Genomic DNA, 24,096 nt, shown 5'->3' on the forward strand with positions numbered 1-24,096 from the left:
GGAACAGCATGTTCAAAAGCACTTTGGGTACACTTATAATGGGTGAATTTCATGGTATGTGAATTATACCTCAATAAAACTGGTTAAAAAATTAAAACAGGAAAGTGCTTAGAGCCTAAAGTGCAAGGTGTATTTGGGAAATGACAAGAAAATCTTTGTGGCCAGCAAAGAGGGTGCTTGTGTAAATGGTGAGAGATGAGGAAGGGGGTTTGATTGTATTCAGATTCTGAAGTTTTGTGTGTCATATTGAGTGGTCACAAACTTAGGAGAGAGGGTTGAGTAGAAGGTAGAGATTTGGAAGTCAGCGGGATAGACTGAGATTTGTTGCTATCAGCCAGAAACAGTTGCTGTCATTTAACATTAAAAGTAACTCTAATTTTCTTGGCAACCTGGGCGAAAAGAAATGTGTGATGAGCTAGATAGCTTTCATTAATAGATAAAGAAAAGCATGTCTGTTTGTCAAAAGAGACAAGTTATTTTCTTAGCACTAAACTCTAAGGAGTTTCCAAAGTGCATCTTGATATTGGAGTCACTGAGTAATACAGATTAAAATAATAATTTCAAAAATTCTACATTTCTTTATATTAATTCTTGAGTAAAACTTAAGATCATAATTTTCATCATTTTTTTTCCGATAACAAAAGTAATACATGTTCATTACAATACATATACTGGTCATAGAAAGAAGAAAGTAAAATTGTTGGTCATACTAGTACCTAATGATTTTGTATACTGAGATAGACTATACAGCATGTACAATAATGGGATTGTTTAATACAGCTTTCAACCTACATTTTTTTCACTTAAAAATGTATTAGGAACATTTTCTCATATCCTTAATTATTCTTCTATAATAAAGTTTTTATTGTTATCGCTTATAACAACTTACCATAATTTAACAGTATCCTATTGTTGAACCTGTATTCAATTTTCTAATATTCTGTTCAATATGTTGATGACCATCCTTCTAAATAAATCACTGGGCGTATTCATGGTGTTTTCTGTATTGGTTAGAGATTTTTGGGCTTATTGTGTCAGAAATCCAACTCAATTTTTTTTTTTTTTTTGAGACAGGGTCTTGCTCTCTTCCCCAGGCTAGAGTGAGTGGCGTCATCATAGCTCACTGAAACTTCAAACTCCTGGGCTCAAGCCATCCTCCTGCCTCAGCCTCCGGAGTAGCTGGGACTAAAGGCACATGCCACCACAGCTGGCTAATTTTTAAATTTTTTTGTAGAGATGGAGGTCTTGCTATGTTTCTCACGCTGGTCTCCAACTCCTGGACTCAAGTGATCCTTCTTTCCACCTCCCAAAGTGCTAGGATTATGCAGTGAGCCACTGCTCCTGGCCTCAAGTCAACTATTTTAAACAAAAGAGGAATTTATTGCTGGATGTGGTTGCTTATATATCTAATCCCAGCTACTTGGAAGGCTGAGGCAGGAGGATCACCTGAGCCCAGGAGTTTGAAGCCACCCTGGGCAACATAGTGAGACTCTATCTCTACAGAAAATTTTAAAAATTAAACAAAATAAGGAATTTGTTGTAATAACTGAAAAATTCAGGAATATATTGGCTTCAGGCATGGGTGGATTCAAGCACTGAAGCAATGTCATCAAGTGCTATAGCTTCCTTTCTCTCTGTCTCAGTTCCACTGTCTTCTGTGTAGACTTTATTCTCAGGCAAGCTCTCTCCACAAAATAGTAAAGATGGCCACTAGCAGCTGCAAGCTTATATAGCAGTCTTCAGAACTCACAGTTTTAGAGAAAAAGAGAGTATTTTTCATGCTAGTTCTGGCAAAAGTATTGGAGAAACACTGATTGGTCCAGCCTGGGTCACAGACCCATCCCTGAACCAATCATTATGTCCACGGCTGGAGGACAATGATTAGCCAAGACTGAGTCATCTGCACACCTTGTGGACGGGGTCAGCTGCCTTGAAATCATACAGATCAACAAGTTTACTATTGAATAAGAAAGAGATGAGTCTTCAAACGAAGGGATGCTGGCCAGACTTTTAAAAACCCACAAATTTCCTTAAGATACATTTCTATTAGGACTATTTGAATCAAAGGATATACTTTTGGCTGGGTGCGGTGGCTCACGCCTGTAATCCTAGCACTCTGGGAGGCGGAGGCGGGTGGATCGCTCGAGGTCAGGAGTTCGAGACCAGCCTGAGCAAGAGCGAGAGCCCTGTCTGCCTTCTCATAGTCCTTGTCTTTCCTGTGCTAATCTGGACTGGTTGTTTTCTAGACCTGCTGCACAGCTTTTGTCCTGGCACTTCCCACACTTCCTACCTCCCTTCAACTAACTCTCTTCTCTTTTTTTGTAAATGGATAGAGAAAAATCAACTGCATTCTATTTTGGCTCTTCTGTTTTTTCTTTCTTTTCTTTCTTTCTGTCTATCTTTCTTCTTTTCTTTTCTTTTCTCTTTTCTTTCATTCAAAGTTTATATGGCTCATGGTTTGGCAGACTATACAAGAAGCATGGCACCAGTATCTGCTTCCAGTGAGGGCTTCAGGGAGCTTCCAATCAAAGCACTTAGCATAAGCATAGACTAGAAAAATTTTAGGGAAGTCACTTACTCTCCAGGCCTTGGTTTGATCATCTGTAAAAAGGGAGCTATATTTCCTGTCCTCTTTGCCTTTCAGAATTATTTTAGGGATAAAAGGACATGCTAGATGGTAAGATGCATTGAGAAGTATAAAGTGCTGCACAAAGACAAATGATTTCTCTGATAGAAAGTGAGTTTTAAAAAAAGGATTCCAGGAGAGAAAAGATCAAGTGAATAGCCCATAAGAGCTGTGAGCTTTTAATTCCGATTTCCAAGGAAAGTGGTTTATGCTTTTTAATGGAGGGGCTTGTGTTATAGGTAGCTCATGCCTCTGTGGCCCAGAGAGCAGCCTGATAGTGCCAGGGAGGTGGATGCCAACCTGTCTATAAAACTCTGCCGACAGACTTTCAGGAACTGATCTCATTTTAGTAAACCTTTCTTGTATTTAAACATCTTTTGTTTATACGTCATTCCAGAGAGAGGGATCTGTTCTTCGGACCATAGTGCTGAAAGTCAAGTATGTTACCTGCTGTGATCTCATAGGAGATACTTTCTAAATCCTTTACTTCTCAAAGTTGATAAGAGAATAAGGCCTTTTTACCTGATGGGCTTACTAAAAATTCTACAGGTTTTCTACTTAGTAAGGTCTTGGGCACTCCCAAGGAAGAGCTGTTATAGACTCTTAGGAGTCTAGTTCTAGCACCTGTATTTTGGTAAGGCACCTGCTTCAAATATTAGCTTTTCTTCCTTCTCAAAGTCTATCCTGATCTTTACTGTCTTCTGGCGCTTCTATCTCAAAGTGACTTCCCCCTCCTATGAAATCCCCAAGAGCAGAGGTTCTTCAACTTTCTCATTTCATGATGCCCTCAGTAATTTTTCGTAACACCCCTTGGCAAATATAAATGCATAATAGTTCCTTATATTAAGTAGTTAGATCCAAACAACTTAAAAAGTATTTAAGTCCCAATAATTTAATAGTCATTGAAAACACAATGCACATACATTAAAAATTATATTTTTATTTCATTTTAAAGTAAACACTATTACTTACTAATAGGATGTGTGTGCCTGTTGGGTACACTTCTCAAATCTTGGAATCAGATTGGATGCTGTTGCTTTCATTTCCTGTTCCATGCTGGGTTTTTGCATAGTACTTGCTTTTTTTTTTTTTTTTTTTTTTGAGACAGAGTCTTGCTTTGTTGCCCAGGCTCGAGTGAGTGCCGTGGCGTCAGCCTAGCTCACAGCAACCTCAAACTCCTGGGTTTAAGCGATCCTACTGCCTCAGCCTCCCGAGTAGCTGGGACTACAGGCATGCGCCACCATGCCCAGCTATTTTTTTTTCTATATATATTTTACTTGGCCAGATAATTTCTTTCTATTTTAATAGAGACGGGGTCTCACTCTTGCTCAGGCTGGTCTCGAACTCCTGACCTCGAGCGATCCACCTGCCTCGGCCTCCCAGAGTGCTAGGATTACAGGCATGAGCCACCATGCCTGGCCTAGTACTTGCTTTTTATCATAGCAACTAATGAAAACTCAGCCTTGCAAAGATGTGATGTCACAGAAAGGAATGTAATGTGATCTAACTGTGAACTATCTGGAGCTAGTCATTTGCACATGTCCAGTAGATTTTGAGTATTGCTATGTTTCCCTGGAAAAATTTAAATATTCCACTGTAATCTTGTGAATTTGCTGTGACTCTTCAGGGTACCTCAACCTACAATTCTGTGCCTCTGATAAGAGTACATTCTACCTTTTATGACAGTTATTTGAAGGCATATATTATATCTCCTATTAAAACTTTTGGAAGGTCAGGACCATGTCTAATTCATCTCTGTGTCCTCTGTAGCACCTCTCAGTAAAAGTATTTAGCCCTTAATGAGTACTTACTAGGTCCAGGATGTCCATACATTCATGGGCTGGATGACTTCAAAGCCCATTCGGTTCCCAGGACACTATTCTACCTCACCTAGCACACGGCCTCACCCATAAGCTCCCAGTTAATTTTACTTAAGTGAATGAATAGAATTGCATATACTTTATATGGGCCACACCTTGATTCAGGCCGCAAAGTAGAGCAATTCATAGAACCCAATCAAGCCAAGTAGGTACCTCTATACATCCAGTGTGAGTTTAGGGCATAGCCTTAGACTGTGCATGGCTCTGCCACTTACCTCTGACCTCAAGCGAGTTGTTTAACTGTTGTGAGTTTCTGTTTTCCTCATCTGCGATATGGATAACAATACCTCGCTCAGAGGAGTATTATGAGGGTCAAATCAAATATTGTCTGCGTAAGGGCTCTGAAGAATATCAGGGTGGTGTGCATTAAGGAATTATGGTTCAGGTATGGATATACAGATACCTTTAATATCACACATCTCTTTTATGCCTCTTCCTGGTAGGGCGGAAGGAGGAGGGGAGGTTGAACAGAGGATAGAGTTGTGGGCTATTCGTAACTATTTCTGTTTCCCAAGTGACCATTCTCTAGGCACAGACTGAAATTCCCTCTGGAGCTACACTAATGGACACATTAGTATCAGTTGACAAAGTACCATATGCTCTGAAGTGTTTCTCCCATTAGGCTTCATGGGAAGTAGCAGAAATTCATGGTCCATTATAGGAAATCTGCCATGACTTCAGCCTCCAGTAAAGCATATTCCTAGGTATCCTAGGATCTGGAAGTTCATGCTAGGCCTCCAATTACATGATGATGCACAAGACATTACTTATTTTAAGATAGAAAGTCTATAAAGTAAGTTATCCTTGTCTGTCAATGCTAGGCCCATAAAAGCATATTTTATTTTTGAAAAAAATTTTGTTTTAACAATGGTTTATTTTGTGAACACTCTTGTTATTTGGTTTCAGGTTAATCAGCATGTATAATTATCATTAATCAGGATCCAGATTATTAAAATACATCACGTCTTCAATATTATTAATAAGTACATGATTTTTCATAAATCACCATGTTATATTTACAGAACCTTCAGCATTCCTTTGCAAGAAGTGTCATCTCTTTTAATATCAATCAGTCTGCATAAAAAAAAAAATGGAAGGAAAAAGGGAAGAAAGAAAGACCCAAGCTTCACTGATTGTGAAAGAAAAGGCAGACTTCAAGTGTCAAGATCTGGGGGTTTCAAAATGCTTAATAATAGCTGCCATTTATTGAATGCCTGCCCCAGGTCCTATGCTAGGTATTTTATCCTTATTATTTAATCTTTACAACACCCTTCAGGGTCAGTGTTATCTCTATGTTATCATGGGAATACTAAGAGGTTACATTAGTTGTCCAAGGTCACAAAGCTAGCTGGCATTTAAGCTACGTCTGTCTGACTCCATAGCCCAGATCCTTTCCAGAACATCCCTCTGACTCAAAGAACAGGCTGAAACACAGTGTTGCAGTACGCAGTACATAGTAACAAAACATGAATAAAGCCTTGTTTTTAAGAAATTCTAGGTCATTCCTCTCTCTCCCTATGCTATACTGAAGATGGGAGAGAAAGCCTCCAAGACTCTCTGGAGCCTCCCATGCACCGTTTCTAAAATTTGGGGTTTTACAAGGAGTGCTTTAGCTAGAGAATGTCCAGGAAGTGCTGCCCCCACATCCTCCAGTTCCCTTCATTCAGATTTGCTCTGCTTATACCTGTCTTCTACATTGGTCTTCTAGATTAGTAGGATTTGAGTTGATAAGGGATTCTACTTGTCTCCCCTTTACCAAAGTTAGAAAAACGCTGATATCTAATTCTCTTTTTTACAGATGAAGACACATTCAGAACAGGCAGGCTTGACAAAAATCACCCAGAAAGGTAGGACAGGCCCCTTTCTGTTTAGAATTTTAATTTCTGGATCACTATAGGGAATCTATCAGGGTAACAAAGACAACCACCATGGGAAACATGCTCCAAAAGCCATTCTAGCCTGTTGACTCAACAGGGGATGATGTCAGAACCAGATTTAAATTTTGACTTTATCACCTACTTGCTGGATGATCTTGAGCAAGTTACTTAACCTTGCTGAATCTCTTCATCTGCAAAAAAGACACCATAGTGCTTGTTGGAGTTTTGGTGATAATAGTATATTAAAAATACATAGCATATAATAGGTGTTCCTTCCCATCAACAGAGCTTTCACACAGACTGATCTGTTAGCCTGGAAGCTCTATTTTCTCTCTCCCCTTTAGGTAGAAACTTGGGCTGACTTTTCTTTTCTTCATTAGACTCCCTGGATTTGAATATAAGTTCTTACTAGGCCGGGCGCAGTGGCTCACGCCTGTAATCCTAGCACTCTGGGAGGCCGAGGCGGGTGGATCGCTCGAGGTCAGGAGTTCGAGACCAGCCTGAGCAAGAGCGAGACCCCGTCTCTACTAAAAATAGAAAGAAATTATATGGACAACTAAAATATATATATATATATATATATATATATGTACACAAAAAATTAGCCGGGCATGGTGGTGCATGCCTGTAGTCCCAGCTACTCGGGAGGCTGAGGCAGTAGGATCGCTTAAGTCCAGGAGTTTGAGGTTGCTGTGAGCTAGGCTGACGCCACGGCACTCACTCTAGCCCGGGCAACAGAGTGAGACTCTGTCTCAAAAAAAAAAAAAAAAAAGTTCTTACTAGTTGAGTGACCGTGGTAGCCTTAGTTTCCTCATCTATAAAATGGGGAAATTAATATGTAATTCATAGGTTAATTAAAATGAGATAAAATAAACTGCTTAGAACAGTGCCTAACAAATATTAGGTTTTAATAAACCTTAACAAGGACTATTTGTAGAATCCACAAAATAATTCTGGAGGGCTCTCTTTCTTCCAGAAGTAAGCTATTCACATTGTCTGGAAGCTCATGACATTTGCTCTTTATTCTTGGAGTTCAGAAATTTCACCAGGATATGGTGACATTTTTTAAAATCCATTCTCCCAATCTCTGTCTTTTAATTGGTATATTTAGATCATTTACATTTAATGTACTTATTGAAATGTTAAGACTTTACCAGTTTGTTATTTATTTTCTGTTTTTTTCCTCATTTTAAACTCCTCCCTTTTTCTTGCCTCTCGGTGGATTACTTGAACATTTTTTTAGAATTCCATTTTGAATTATCTATATTGTTTTTGAGTATATCTCTCTGTATAATTTTTATAAGTTGTTGGTCAAGTATTAAATTATACATACATATCACAGTCTACTGCTGTTGACATTTTACCACTTTGAATGTTATGTAGAAACATTACCTGTATTTAGGTCACCATATCCTCTCTTCTTTTTAATGTAATTTTCTTAAAATATTACCTCTACATACACTGAGAATGACATCTGGCAATATTATAATTTTTGCTTCTACCATCAAACATAAATTTAAAAGCTGAAGAGGAAAATGATTATCTATTATATTTACCAATATTTTTTATTCTTTCTATTCTTTCTTCATTGCTGGTATGTCACATTTCCTTCTTTTATCATTTCCTTTCTATTTGATGAATTTCCTCTAGTCATCCTTTTACAGTAGGTCTACTGTCTGCAAATTCTCTTAGATTTTCTTCATCTTAGTTTTTCACCTTCATTCCTGAAAGATATTTTTGCTGTTTATAAAATTCTGAGTTGACACTAATTTTCTTTCAGCACTTGAAAAATGCTGCACAATTTTCTTCTGGCTTCCATGATTTCATATGGGTGTTTCCCTGTAAGTCATGTGCCATTTATCTCAGTTTTTAAGATTTTTCCTTTATCTTTAGTTTTTAGTATAATTATGATGTCTTATGTGCCTTGAATTTATCCAATTTGGGATTTGTCAGCTATGTCAAATTTAGAAAATTTCAGCAATTATTTCTTAGAATACTTTTTTGTTCTTTCTTTCTCTTCTTCTTGGACTCAGAGTATATGAATGTTAGCCTAATTGTGTTCTTTATTATTTTTTTTCTGGTCTGTTTTCTCTCTGTTGTTCAGATTAGGCAAATTTTATTGATTTGTCCTCAAGTTTACTGATTTTATCCTTTGTTATCTCCACTCTACCATTGAGCCCATCCGGTGAATTTTTTATTTCAATGATTTTATTTTCCAGTTCTATAATGTGCATTTGAATCTTTTTAATAACTTCTGTTTCTTTGCTGATATTTTCTGTTTTCATTTGTTTCAGAGAATTCATAATTGCTTGTTGAAGCATTTTTATGATGGCCACTTAAAAAACATTGTCAGATAATTCCAACACCTATAGCATGCTCATTTTGGTGTCTGTTGATTACCTTTTTTCATTCAAGATGAGGTTTTTCTGGTTCTTGGTATAATGAGTGATTTTTAAAAATTGTATTCTGGGTATTTTGGATATTATACTGTAAGATTATGGATCTTATTTGAATCTTCTGTTTTAGCAGGCTTCAACTGTACTGGTAGGAGAAGAGAAGCAAACCACATTATCACTGGGTGGGGATAGAGGTCTAAGTTTTCCACTTGGTCTCTGTTGATATTACCTTGTTGTAGGGTGAGAGGTATGCCTTGTATGTCAGGGCAGGGGTCGAAGTCTAAACTCTCCACTCTACCTGCATTGACGGGGGATAGGGGAATGGGAGAGGGAGGGTTGTGTGCCATTTTTTTTTTTCATAGTGTTTTGCTGGAATAGGGTGGATATCGTCACAAAGGTTTCTGTCTTGTTAGGCGTCCCTTCCCATTCCTTTGGCTATAGAGATCAGGTTTTTCTTGAGTTTGTTTTTTTTTTTTTTTTTTTTTTTTTTTTTTATCTGTGGCCATTGATGTTTTCTAGTTGTGGGCTTCTCTAGTACCCAGTCTGGAATATATAGGAGGCAAAAAGAAAACCCAGGAAATTCATCACTGCATTGTTCTTTGAGTCCTGAGGTCCCTAGCTAGTCCACCTTCTCTCTCCATCATTCAGTCTTCTTATGTTTGTTTTATACATTGTGTTTTATATATACTTATGTTTTTAGCTGTCCGAGCAGGAGGAATAGGAAGAAATGCATCTCCTCCACCTTGTCTAGGACTGGAATTTCTAGGCATGTGTTTTTAAATTAATATAGAGTAGAAATCAGTGAGTCTTTTTTATCTGATAACTCAAGTCCACACATTTAAAGTATTGATAATTCAAGTCTATATGTCTTAAAGTCTATACATTTTTATTGTATTAGTTTTTGGTTATTGCTTTACTCCTTTGATATTTTTTGCTCCATTTGGTACTCCTATTATTTGCATGTCTTCTAGATATTTCATTGATGTTTTTTAACCTTTTCACTCATAATTTCCATTTCTTTTTATTTTTGGCTTGGTACTGTGGGAGGGATAGATCTCCTTTTTCATCTTTCAGATCATAAAATTAGTTTTCAGTAGTGTTCATTGTATTTGTCACTTCCATGACTAAAATGTTTTAAATTTAAAAATTATCCATTTAATTTCCAAAACCCACTTTTCCTCATTCTGATAATTTCTTTCCAATAGCTACTTGAATCTCCAATTCTTATTTTAAAAACTTATTCTTTCTTCTATTAAATCTAGCTCAATATGATTTCTTTCTTTTAGTTATTCAACTTAATCTTCCTCCTTCAAGTTATTGACTCCCCTTAAATAATCTCTAATCTGTTTTGGCTACTCAGGACCTGGGCAAGTCAGGCTTTTGTGGCCTCTTAGAAGCAATGGTTAAGCAATCATGACAGGAAAGAAAGATGCTTCTTCTCCAGTAGCTTAGTGGTGAACAAGGCTAGTTGGCTGGGTTCACCAGGCTGAGATGAGATGGCAGAAGCCTCTAAGATCTTTAGACACTCCCAGAATGAATGGAGAGGGGCTGGGCTGCTGTGTTCCCTTGCGTAGGTTGTCTACTTCACAAGGGAACCTGGTTGAGAGGATAAGTAGGAGCTAAAATCCGCTTGCTGAGCTGTGTACCCTGGTGTTGAGCTACATCTATCCAAAGGAAGAGAGACTTATTTTCTTATGTTCCCAAAAGTATCTGAGAGGGGACACCTTTTTTAATCCAAGTAAAGATGCCATGTGGGCTAGGAGCGGCCCTGAGAGGGGTAGTTTGGCCTAACTGTGACATTCCCCTCTATAGAGGCAGGCTTTAGGAGAATCAGGGGTCTTCCCTCAGAGCTCTGTACGGGAAGTAGGGAGGAGCAGTTCCTCCTCACCTGCTGAGGGTTCCTGCTCAGTTGGGCTCAGCTGGGCTCCTCAGGTAGCCCCAAGATTGAAAGCTTTCGCTGTAAACTCACTGTTGAGGCAGACTACACCCCAGGCTCCTGGGCCTTGGTCCTCCTTGCAAGTTTAAACAGTGTGGCAGAAACACTACCCTTCACCAGTGTTGCACTAGCCCAGTCTCTTCAGGTGTGTGTAGGATCCCCCTTAGGCTCCAGCTATAGGTCCCAGTGTCTTATATCCTCCACTGACTGTATGTCTCACAATTTGTGTTACCCCAGCAGGGAGCTGGGTAAGAGAGAGAGTCAGCTGCAGGATGCAGGCCCCCATCTCTAGAGAATCCCCCTGGGTAAGCATCCTAAGGTGATTTAAGAAATGTCTCCATAAAACAATTCTGTTGCAGTCATCTTTTTCCTCCCAAGGATAGAGCCCTGCTACCTAGACAAACCTGAATCTGAATCCCATTTACCAGCTCTGTGACCTCATACAAGTCATTTGATTTCTCTGAGTTTGTCTCAGTTTCTTCATCTGTAAAATGGGGATCATGATGTTTGTCTTGCATAACTCAAGGAGCTGTTGAGAGAATAAAATGAGATGATTGCTCTGTCTAGTGGTTTACAAACTGTAAAGTGCTATGAAAAGTAAAGTTGATGAAGAAAGTAGTGCTGGAGATGGTGGTATCTGCCCCGGGGGTCCTGGGGAGCAGGGCAGTAGTGTGAAGTAGCAGTCACCCAGCAGATGCAGAGCAGAAAAGAATGGAGCCTGTGGGAATTGGACCAAGTGTAGTTGGCAAGACCAGGTAGAGCCACATGAGACGCTGGCCACAACCTCAAGGGCATGCCTTCCTCCCAGGAGCTGATCTCCCAAATCCTGAGCCAGCAGTACAAGAATTTTAAAAAGAGATATAGAGGAAAGGTAAAAGATGCTGAAACCAGTCCTGTCTTTTCAAAGCTGTCTCTCAAAATGCTGAAAGATTTAACATCTGGGGAATGAGATAAAAATTCATTTGACAAGAGACATAAAGAGCTTGAATATTTTTAAAAAATTTAAAAATTTGAATGTATTTTTTAAAATAATCATTCCTAATTCTATACAAATATCTCATTCTCTGTTTCTAACTGAATCATTAGGTTTATTGCATTAGGAATAGATTAGAATACCTGTTTCATCAAGTAGAGAATGAGATTAGGAGCAGAAAAAGAAATTTACATAGATAAGGCTTATATGAGAGCAGAGGAAGCAATCCAGAAATGAGATATGTTTTCTACCCCTCTACCCTACCACCAAAAAGAAAAAAAGTGAAAACAGATCATCTTTGGGAGAATGACTATAATCAAGGAAGGTTTAGGGAGTATTGGGAGACTGATCTCTCTTCACCAGTGCACAGATAATGCACTTTCTAGCCCAACTCCCTATTCTTAGTATAATATTTTACAGTGAACTGGACCACTCATTTTTGAGAATTGAGCAGTGAATGTCTGCTTCTGTGTCCTAGAATCTTGGGAGTAAGAACATGCTGTTTTTATGTCATCATTTCTCTCTGTAGAGCAACAATTTGCTTGTCTTCAAGAGGTAATATAATCCTCATGATAAGCGCCTAGTTTCTTTTGCAAACAGCTGTACCTCTCTTTGTGACTAGGTAACACTTTAGCTTCCTTAATCTCAAAGAATCATTTGGTTCAGAACTCAAGGGACCTTGGTTGTCATCAGGTATTATTCCCTTTTTTTATAGAGTTAACCATACCTCAGAGAGGTGATGTGACTTTCCCATAGCCATGCAGCAAGGGAGGGATAGAACAAAGGTCTAGAACTTTAGGGCCCTGCGTTTCTACCAGCAGCTCACCAGAAATGCTGGCAATCATCTCACACAGGGCTATTTCTAATGGTTCTCCTGCAGTAGTTCACGGGTCTTGGCTCACCTAAGTCTTGATGTGACTGTCCTCATTATAACTCTGCATTAAGAAAACCTTAAATATTAAAAACATACTATCAGTTTATATAGTGTAGTAACACTCTCTTAACCAAATCATTCCATTCCCTGTCCAGTCTGGATTCACTTCAGAAGGCTTATGTCCACAGTAGGAACTCAACAATGTTGAATGAGTGAATGGGCAGCCCATTAAGGAATCATGTCATTTTAGATGTAAAAGAGATCTGGAAGGTCATTCTGTCCCTCTCCTCCTTTCTACCTTTCTACTGAGACCTGAAGAGTAAGAGCACCTGGGCAAGTGGCAGAACACTACTAGAACCCCCTTTTCTCCCCTGCTTCCCAGGCCATTGCTCTTTCTTTCACCCATACTGCTTCCTATTATATTTTGATATGGAAGCATTAAAATTGTCAATTTACTTGTGTTCTGGTAAACAAAATAAATATGTTTCTAAAATCTAATTTAAAAATACTACTCCATACAAAATGACAGGGTCAGGGTTTTTTAACCATATGGAATTTGATCATTCTGAGGAAGAGCAGAAACTTGTCCTGAATCACTGTAGACAGTACAGCTGAAACTTGAAGCAGTAAAATATTCTATTTTGGGAACAATAGATAAGAAGTCAGGAAGAATTAGGCTTTCTAAGAAGGAAATTGTATAGAAAAGCTAACTATTAAGTCAGCTCTCAGAAGTATTTGAATGCAAAGGAGATTAATACAGATAAGGGGAAGGTATGGGCACTTAGCAGATGACAAATGGCACACTCATTGCCACAGAGAAAGCAAACTTTTAGCTGAAGTGGTACTTATGGGAAATAAATTCAAACCTCAGATGTTTGAGTCAGGAAGTCTCATTAGGCTGCAACATAGCTTCTCATTATGGGTTATTACATAGTGTCACTAAAAAAAGGAGAGACATCTGAGAGGGACAAGGCACAACCAAATAGCAACATGAGGAATTCAGTCTTGCTATATCCTGCTCTATATTAATATTGGATCATTTAATGCTGTCTTCTCACCGAAAATGACTTTTCAAAGTAACAAAAATAGAGATTAAAAGTAATCTATATTGTAATGACAGCTGCTAGGGTAAAACTTGAGAATCATATATATTTTATTTGTTAAATATTCATTCATTCAACAAATATTTATGGAATTATAGAAAGGCACAAATAAATAAGATATTGTCTTTCTCACAGAGATCTCAAGAAGACAGACATGTAAGCAAACCATTATAAGGGGTGCTCTGGGAGCTTTATTTGAGGTATATACCAAGTACAAAGCAGGGACTTTGAGGTATATACCAAGTACAAAGCAGGGACTTTGAGGTATATATGAGGCACAAAGCAGGGACTGGGAGGAATTCATGGAGAAGATATTTTTGACCAGAGTTTAAAGAAAGAAGAGTTTGGCAAGTTATGGTAAAGGTAGGGAAACAAGGAAGCCTCCCAGAGGGAGATAATAGCTTATGCAAAGGATTTAGCAATATAGGATTTAGAATCCCATATGAATCCCAGTGCAGCTATTATACTTTAAAGCTGTGGAATCTTAGGTAAGTTACTTTACTTCTTGGAACCTCAGTTTCCTCCTCTGTAAAATAAGCATAGTAATTCTCACTACATATAATGATTATGTGCTTTACTAACAGTGCTGGCTAGCAAGTAATGAATGCTGCTTTATCTCCAGCATTTAGAACATCCCTAGATGGTAGGTATTCTTATTATGCTCCCTTTGCAGAGGACTGAGAGGTTATGGAACTTTCCCAAAATTACATAGGTTAAAAAGTGACAGCATTGGGGCAGGTGTGGTGGCTCACGCCTATAATCCTAGCACTCTGGGAGGCCAAGGTGGGAGGATTGCTTGAGGTCAGGAGTTCGAGACCAGCCTGAGCAAGAGTGAGACCCCCATATTAACAAAAAATGGAAAAACTAGCTGGGCATGGTGGCACGTGCCCGTAGTCCCAGCTACTCAGGAGGCTGAGGTAGGAGGATCGCTTGAGCCCAGGAGTTTGAGGTTGCAGTGAGCTATGATGACGCCACTGCACTCTAGCCAGGGCGACAGAGTGAGATGCTGTGTCAAAAAAAAAAGTGGCAGCATTGGGATTTGAACCCAAGCAATTTGGCTCAAGGCTACATATTTTAGCACTATGCTGTGTGCCTTTTATTATATAATGTATGCTAGGAAATAAGGTGTTTGGTGTGCAGGTATGGGGTGAGGTGGAGATGGGGCTGCAGTGGTAACAGATCAGATCACTGAGGGGTTCATGCCATGCTAGGAAGTTAAGAACTTATTGCAAGGTCAAGAAGGAACAAGAGGGGTATCTTCAATAGGAGAGTGACTTGTTAGATTTGTGGTTTAAAAAGATCACTGGCAGGATGTGGAGGATGAATTACAAATAGGAAAGACTGGAGGCAGTTACAGCCTTGGCAAGAAACAGTGAGGCTCCCACTAAAACAAGGGCAGCAGGATGAAGAGGAGGAGACATGTATAAGAGATGCTAAGGAAACAGAGCTGACTGGACTTAGGGACCAGTAGGCTATGAGGGCCAGGAAGAGGGAGGAGGCTAGAATGTCCCTTTGGTTTCTAGTTTCAGTGCCCAAGGCAAGGAGGTGCCACTACCAGTTGAGATAGGGAAACAATGCAGAAGGGGTAATCTAGGGGAAAGATGTGTTTGGTTTTGAGACTGGGGCACATGAAGGACATTCAGGAGATGTCTAGCGTAGAGTTGTGTCTCTAGATTTGAATACAGGTCTGGGCTGAAGCTAATAGAATTGCTCAGTGAGACTGAAGAGAGAAAAGAGACCAAAGGGGAACACGAGGAACCTCAGCATCTGCCATGCTGGCAAATGAGGAAGAAATGGCAAAGGAGGCTGAGAGGGAAGAGCCATCAGAATGGGAACCGGAGGAGTGTGGGGTCCAGGGGCCAAAGGTGAAACTGTTTATACACAAATACATAAAACACCTGGAGAGGCCGACACTGGCATGGGCAGCTAGGAAATTGAGAAGGCAGGACAAAACTGTATTCGCTGGACAAGAGGATTGAGTTGTATTCCTTTCTGACAAGTGCCCTTCTTGGTGTTTAATCTGCATTGAAGGGAGTAATTTGGTTATTAATCTTTATCTACAGCACAATTTTTAAAATCAAACTTTATTTCGAGAAAATTGTAAATTTACATGCAGTTGTAAGAAATAATTCAGAGCGGTAGAGCACTTAATTTTTAAAACAAATAATTCAGAAAGTTAGAACACTTAATTTTTAAAACCCTTTCTTTTATTTCCACTATGGCTTCAGAATCTTCCATTTTTGTCCATTTCTCCTCTTGGTGCCTACCTGGGACAGAACTTTGTACACCACCATCTAGAGCGAAGACGGGTTAGGGAAGCAGACCTCATGGAGCAAAAGGCTCACTCAGCCCGTGCATCTGGTTGGCAGAGGGTTGGGGCATTGAGTGAGAGCTTTGATTGTAGGTACCTAGGAGGCCTTTCAAAGACAGAACCACTCAGGAGAGTTTCTGGATGGAGGCCTGGATTTGGGAATGAAGGACATAGAGTAGGTAGGTGCTGAAGCACCTCCCTTCATCCAGGGCAGGCTGGCTCCACAAAGTGCTGCAAGGCCTGCTTTTTTTTTTTTTTTCTTGGATGAAGGACATCCTTGTTAACATCTGTCTGTGCTCCATTCGATCCCCAGAATGATCTAACATGCCAATCTGATGGTGCCTCTTCCCTACTCAAAAATTGTCCCGTGAACCTGCCACTGCACTGAGAACAGAGTGCAAACTCCTTGCCCAGGAATTGGCCCTGCTGACTCTACTGCGTCAGCTCTCAACTCCTGCCACTCCCTCATGGGATCTCTCTCTCTCCTCTTGGGGTCTTTGTTCCTGTGGTCTCTGCCTGGAAGGCTCTCTCCATGCTCCTCTCTTTGGCCAACCTCTTGGCCTTTCAGGTTTCCCTTTAGAGGATGTTCCCTCCAGAAGGCCTTCACTCAGCCAAGCAGGCACTTGCCTTGGTGCCCTTGGCACCCTGGGATTATGCTATTGTTACAGGAACTGCACTGTATTATGATAGTCCGCTTGACTGTACATTGCGTCAGGGCAGGAACTATGCTTTATTTAAGGCTCTATCTCCAGTGTCTAACGCAGGGTATAGACCTGGTAGGTGTTCAGAAGATAGTTCAGCACGGAAAAGAGTTTCTGATAGAGACATGCATTTGGGGTATGATGGACAGAGAGGTGGTGGAACCGGAGCCAGGGGAGTGGGTGAGATGGCCCACGGAGTCAGAAGAGAGCTGAGTGCACAGCCCCAGGACACCCCAGCATTTTAGGGCTTCGAGATTTGAGGCGCCCTCAACGAGACCAAGAAGGAGTGGCTGGAGAGGCAGGAGAAAAGCTGGGAGTGCACAGCATCCCAGCGTGGAAGGAACTTAGAAGCGGGGAGGTGGTCCACAGTGCCAAACATGGGCCTGCCCCTTACCTCTCCCCTCAGCCTGAGGGTATGTGGGAGGTGGGGGGCAGAGGCAAGTCAGAGTCATCTGCGTCCCCCAGGGTCCCACGTAGCCGGGGCTCTTGGGGGGGGGGGAAGGGAGGAGTTCCCTGGGACTCTTTTGGGTTCCAGTTCTGGCCCAATCGCCGCTGGTCTGGGTGACCTTGGGAGTGCCTTTCCTCTCGCAGCCTCAGTCTCCCCGTGGGTACTCGGCAGACGCTGCGTGCCCCGGCGGTGAGCTGAGGAAGGCCGGCGGAGGCAGGGCCCGGGTGGGAGCGGGACCGCCCACTGCGGCGGCCAGGACCTCCAGAGCTGGGGGAGGCAGCGCACGGGGCTCCTCCCCCGGGGCGGGGGTCGCGGCGCTGGCAGCTGGCAGCCCCGCAGCTGCAGCCTCAGCACCTGCCGCCGCCAGACGGCGCGGGCGCGGCCGGGCCCGGCGTCCCCCACTCCGGCTGCAGCCGCGGCGCGGGAGGCGGAGCCCGAGCCGAGCCCGAGCCGAGCCGCTGCCCGAGCCTTGCCCGCTACAGTGCCCGCCGCTGGGCGGGGCCGCCCCTTGCCGAGAGCGTCAGCCCGCCAGGTCCCCGTCCGCGCGGGCGGCACCGCCTCTGCAGGTAAGGGCGAGGTCCTGGCGTCGCAAAGTTTTGGGGGGACTGCCGGTCCCCACACCGGGCCTGCGCCTCGGTTTCCTCCGCGCCTCCCTCCATCGTGCGCTCCGCCTGCACCAGTGGTGCCGGGTGACCCGTGCCCGCCTCTCGTCCTCGTGTCGCTGCTCCAGGCTCGGGGGTGCGTCCGCGGGCCAACTCAGGACCTGCACTAGTTAACTCTTTACACAGGATCGATGTGTCGCTTAAGTTTCCGAGATCCGCATGGTGCAGTTAGTGGTAAGAGCTGCAAACTGGAAAGGGGAAGACCTGGGTTCAGGTGCGGCCACGGTCGGCGCCAACTTTCTAAGTGACCTCAGACTAGCCCTCCCTGCCAGTCCTCGACAGCCACACCTGGACCAGGAGTTCGCCAGGGGCGGTCAGTTGAAGCACTATGTCTGCATTGTCATTTTGTGAGTAGAGGGGCACCCCTGAGTGTCTCAGCTCCAGGGCTCATTGGGGGTGGAGAGGAATGTTGGGACGCACAGAAGTTAATCTCCGGGGTCACGTGGCTAACTTGCAGCAACTTTGAGCTTTAGGAGGGGTGTTGAGTCACCCTCTGAGGGAGTAGAGGATGCTCCCAAGGTTGAGAGTCAGAGCTCTGGCTTCTGGTGGCTCCTCTGCCGTCCACCAGCTGTGTGACCTTGGACAAGTCCCGCTCTGGTTTGCCACCTATATAATGGGGTGGAAGGGGTGTTCACTGGATGTTCGCTGGAGTCCTTCAGCTGTAAACTCTTGAGAAGTGGAACCTCCAGGTCTCTGCATTTAGAGTCAGTTTGGGTGAAGACAATATTTCACCAAGAATCCATCTAGCACTTGCAAATGGGCGTTTAGAATATAAAGGAGGCATTTGCAGTTTGCTTTGGAGTCCCAAAATAGACATGGGGAGGATTGGTGAATGCTCAGCTCTCCTTCAGTGCTTTGGACCATCATAAAATATTCAACGGCATAATGATTTGTTTTCAAAGTGTCTTATGGATCAGGAAGCGTTTCTGTTTGTGAGTTGAGTGGTTATTTTTGCAAAAACCTCAAAATGGTTGTTTGGGGGAAAAATGCACTGTTCTAGGGGTCCTGACATAGAGGCCAGCATCTACTTGTTTCCAGTCTAAGATGATGCTTGAAATGTTTTCCAATCAAGACAATTTAAAACCACCCAAATCAGTCATCCTTTAGTAGCTGTTCAACATAGGTGGGGTTGGAGAGGCCTATAGTTTGGCAAGTATATATTTTCCAGAACAGGTGCACTCTCGTGCAGCCACAGCAAAACAAGCACAAGATAGTTTAACTGTGACATACTAGAAGGTGAACTTTGTTCCTTTTGCCCAATATCTTGTTCCCCTTGTGCTGCAATTAGTGTGTCCCTAGTGTGTGGGTGAAATGCATTACTATGAAAGGATTCTCACAGAACTGATTTTATTATTTTATTTTCTTCCTAGACATCCCGGTTTTAAGTTTCATGAAATCAGAGGGCTAGTGAGGGTGTGCTTTGTGACTGGAGCAGAGTTGTGGTAAATAAGTTTGTTTTTCCTGAGTGAGATCCTATACTCAAAGCTAATTTGTCCAGAGCCTTTCATCTCTCAAATGCATTTAAATGCCACTAGCCTTTTCCCCTCTTCATTCTCTAGTGGTTCAGCAAGTACTTTCTCACTACTCATTCAGGGGAATCAAACATGAAAATTACGGACAGGCCCTACCTTCAAGGACCTCAGGTTCTAGTTCTAGGAGTAAAGAAGTTTATGCTACAGGGCATTAATTCAGGGCCTTATCACCTGGGACCTCTGAGAACATCAAGGAGGGTGAATTCCAACTGGAGAGACTGGGGAAGCCTTTACAATGGGGAGGTGGAAAGAAGAGGATTTTGACAGATGGCAAAGAGTGGAAATGCCATTTTTAGGTCAAGAAACTGGTATGAGCAAAGGCATGGAGCTGGGAAAGCAGAAGATGCAGATGAGAACAGTGAGTCTGGTGGAAGCACAGAGAGGGCAGAACACTTCAGAGCGGAGGACAGTGGGAAGAGGTTCAGAAGGCTTTGAACCTGTGCTTGAACCCTCACTGGCTTTGGGATATTGGGCCTTGGAGCCTCACGTCTCATTCGTAAAAGGGAAATAATAATAATTCCAAACTCACACGATTAAATGAGACCATATGTAAAAGTGCCTAGCAGGGTGTTTGTATATAATAGGTGCTTGATAGAAGTTGATTCCTTTTATCTTTGTCTTGTTCATGGGCAAGTTCGATACATGTTGCTAGGGCTCATTGCAGTATATAAATGAGTTTTTCGTTTGAGCATGTGCATCGACGTAGGCCCTCACCACCAGGATGGAGTTCTGTGACAAAGTGATGTGTATTCAAGGTGCCTCCTGATTCAAGGGGCAGGGCTTTTTGTTATTTTAGGGTGTTCAGATCAGATACTGACATCAGCAGCAGGCAATGCCCTGTAAAGACTGTTAGGTGGTGGGAGGTCACAGATGGATTCGTCAGAAGACTCAATCCCTTCTTCATACAAGCTTATCACTATGTGCTCAAGGACCCAGGTGGGGGGATTTGACAGTCAGACACAGTTATAAATATATCAGCTTTGTCCATATATGTAGGGAACTGGGCATTGGCTCCCTTCTGCCTTAGATTTGCAGTGGTTAAAGAAGAATAGAACAGGAGGGTGAAGAACAACAGTGCAAATACCTTACGATCCTCTTGTAGCACCATGTAGCATCATGGTACAGTCCTTCATTTGTTCATTCAGCGATTATTCATAGAACACCTGCTTTGTGCCAGAGAATTGTTCTAGGTGCCTCAGGAATACATTGGAACAAAAGGCAAGGTCTCTGCCCTCCTGGAGTTTACATTCTAGTTGGAGAAACATAAACAAGTAGATACATAAATAAGGTAATTATAGGTTATGCTAAGGACTGGGAAGGAAATAAGCAGGATAGTGTGAGAGAAAGTAATGGGGGTGGGGCTCCATTTGAGTCAAAGAAGGCCTGTCTGAGCCATTGAGAGCTACAGAAGAGGAGTCAGTCACGCCTGGAGCTGGGGCAGGGGCAGTGCAGCTCTGTAAGAGGCAGCATGGCTTTGTGCATGAGATTGCAGACTCTGGGGCCACACCGTTCGGATTTTAATACTCCCCTTCCCCTGCCCCCCAACTAAATATATTCTACCATCAGGCTATTTAATCTTCTGGACTTCGCTTTATTCATCTGTAGACTGGGGATAATGACAGTATCTACTTGATAGGGTTATGGTGGGGATTAAATGAGTTGATATACATAAAGTACTAAGAATAGTGCTGGCTTTGCAGTAAGCACCAAGTAAAAGTTAAATTGGTTGAGGAAACTGTTCCAGGCAGAAGGAACAGCAAATGCAAAGGCCTAGAGGCCTGGAGACCTGAAAGGGCTTTGTACGTTTTAGGACGAGACAGGCTGTCTGCATGGATAATATCCTCATGGTTACTGGGGAGACTCCAGAACAGACTCTCTGCCCTTTCAATACAAAGCTATGTATCAGGATTTTGAAATTCCAGGATTAGGCCCAGAGTGGTGTGGTGAGCTGCTGCTGCTTTGGGGACATTGCACGGTGGACCCTTCTTCAGGATCTCTTTGCCTCCCTCCCTTGCTCTCTCACCCTCCCTCTCTTTTGCCCCCTCCTCCTTTCCTCTCTATTCCTTCCTCTCCACTCCTTTGTCCTTTCCTCCGCTATCTGTCTCTGCAAGCCCTAAAGAGTAGTGCCCCTAGGGCTCTCACTGATGTGTAAAGGGAAAGCTGCTGTCACCAGCCCTGGTACCAAAGCACCCATTGCCATCATCCCCTCCCCCTCCCAGGCCAGAAACCCTATAACAGGAGAGGATAGTTTTCTATGACCTTGCCTTCTCCCTTGCTCTCTCCTTGCTAAAATCTAGTCAGTCACCAAGCCCTGCCATTATTACTTCCAAAATTTCTCTCAAACACACCTCCATCTTTCCATTCTCTCTCAGGTTTCTGTACCCTCTACCCTTAAGAGTGGCTCTGGTCACATCACACCCCTCCTCGGAGACCTTCAGTGCATCTTCTGTGCGTGGATACTAAAGTTCAGCAGACATGATGGGCTGTCTTTATCCCTTCTCTCTACCCCCTCCTCCCTCACCCTGTCCTCCGCTTTTACTCCTCCCCCACCTTCAGGTCTCTAGGCCTTTGCTCCTCCATCTGGCCCCTCTGCCTAGCATGTGCCTCAACCTTGGTGGTCTCGCCCATGACTGAAGGCCAAGCTCAAATCCTACCTCTCCTAGGAAGTTGTCTTTCGGATCCTCTTGCCCCAGGGTTTTTATCATCCTCTGATCATTAACTGTACTTGGTACCTCTCATGGAGAAGTCATTGCTGTCAGCTTTGAAGGATTTTGTGTGCAGTCATTTGTGTATGTGGCCACAGCTCACAAAAAACCTCTGGGAGGGCAGGCATGATGTTCTCTTCACCCCACAGCCCTTTTCACAGAGCTTAGCCCTAGTGCAAGCTCAATAATGCGTTTGCTGTATTGGATTGAGGGTAGAGAGGACAGAAGCCTGATGCTCAGAGACAGAATGGAAAGATGGGGGCATATTTGAAAATCACTGCTTGTGATTTTCCCGAGACCTGAAATGGTTTGAGTCAAGCCAGAAACACGGAGCTGATGCTTAGGAGTTGCATTTGGTCCTCAGCTGAACTCACATTCTGATGCCTCAAAACGTAGGTCCCTCATTTGATGAAGAGTTGATGCAACCTCAAAGATGAGTCCGAATTTTGAATTTAGCTTTTCAATATGGCCTATTTTTAAACAAATATACTATGTAAGATTTGAACCTTCAAGATTTTGACAATCATTTTTATATTGTAAAAACATTCTTTACCAAAAGATCTGGTATGGAAAGTTTTCAGATACCAAACATGCCTGTGTACTTAACAGCATTCAATATATAAAATTTTGATGTACGCACAGCTGTTGTAATTATACTTTTACTATATTCTAAGGTATACACTAAACTTAATATATGTTCATGGAAGCAGTGGTGACACTGGCTTAAATTTGTTTTGGTAACTACAGATTACATTATGCAGCTCTGCAAATATGAAGGTTTTTTGTTGTTATTGTTAATTAACTACCTGTCTGCAGGACAGAGGGAAGCTAGATTTGCTACTTGGCCAATTGATGTGAGGGCAATAGCCGTTATTTTCACTGAAGTGACAGTGTTTTCAGGGACTCCCCTGATGTTTAGAGATGTTTTTGCCAGTGGTTAGAAATGGTTCAGGCTTCCAGTCATTTTCCAAGCTGGCTGCTAAATGCTGTGTGCCCTTAACATTGGTTCTTTTGGAGAAAAAGAAAAAAAAACCCACTAATTATAGACTAGAAAAGATAGAGTGGTAAATCTAAAAGTATGAAAGCTTGTTCTTTTGGCCTCTCTTAACGAATGATCTGAGAACCTCAGCTATTTCAGTAAAAAGGTAATATGGCAAATTTTCAAAATCCTGAACGGAAAGAGCTTCATAGGAATTCATCCGGATGCAACAGTGCTTCGTTCTCTGAGATTTTGACTTAAGAGAAGACAGATGTGCAGGCAGATGAGAAATGCTGTGCTTCCTGTTCTCTGAGTAGCTATACTACGGAGTGTGGGCTAGAGTTTGTTAAAACCAGCAATAACACCCCCCCCAAAACCTTCTCTAAGGCTAACTCGTGGGCATTAATATGTTAAGCTTCTGAGTTACTACTTCATTGTTTTATTTGCTCCAAATGTAGAATTCAGAAGGATGCAAAAGAAAAAGCAATTAAAAAATAAAGATGAGGGTGCCATTTATTTGTTCTTATGAAAACAATTTGGTTGGTAGCTGGAGTTTCTATTCTCTCAGGCTTTCCCTGGAAAAGGACAGCAAACCCAGACTGTCCTGGGTTCCCCTAGCACCTGTGAATGTGTTGTTGGTTCCTGGTGAGGTAAGAAGGTGACCTGTCTATTTGGAAATATATGCTTTTCCTCTTTTTTCCTCCATGGCAGTAGGTGGGGGACATTTTATATATAGGAACAAGAAGAATTGATTATCTCTTTCCCAAGCTCATTCCTGGTTAGTTTCAGTGCTTAATTCTTTGCAAAAGCTGCATAATATGTTTCTTGGTGAGAGTGTGCCTTGTTGAGTGCTGAAACCCTAGATTCACACATACATTTCAGGATATTTTAGCTGCCAGTCATAGACCCTCAAACAAGATTGCCAGCTCTGGAGATGATCAAGTTCAGCCTTTGTCTGGTGCAGGAATTCCCCTAGCACACCCAGCCTCACTCTGCTTGGATCTGCCAACCCCTCCGCGCCCACCCCACTCTCAGCTGGCTCTGTTTATTACAAAGTTCTTCATTATGCTGAGCCAAAGATCTTCCTCCAGGC

The 24,096-nt window shown here is 42.3% G+C and overlaps 1 protein-coding gene across 2 annotated transcripts in view; it reads left to right on the plus strand.

Annotated features, from left to right (window-relative positions):
- FRMPD1 (FERM and PDZ domain containing 1) overlaps positions 1–24,096 on the plus strand; it is a 134,360-nt gene that overhangs the window by 20,505 nt on the left and 89,759 nt on the right. Inside the window, exon 1 of one of the 2 annotated variants that reach the window (XM_069474450.1) lies at positions 17,551–17,691. The exons of the other annotated variant lie outside the window; for it this stretch is intronic. The gene's annotated coding sequence lies outside the window, so the exon portion shown is untranslated. Of the gene's footprint in view, positions 1–17,550; positions 17,692–24,096 lie in introns of those variants that run through there. 2 annotated transcript variants of the gene reach the window in all.

The sequence above is a fragment of the Eulemur rufifrons genome, chromosome 7 (assembly GCF_041146395.1).
Source record: "Eulemur rufifrons isolate Redbay chromosome 7, OSU_ERuf_1, whole genome shotgun sequence".
NCBI classification, from domain to species: domain Eukaryota; kingdom Metazoa; phylum Chordata; class Mammalia; order Primates; family Lemuridae; genus Eulemur; species Eulemur rufifrons.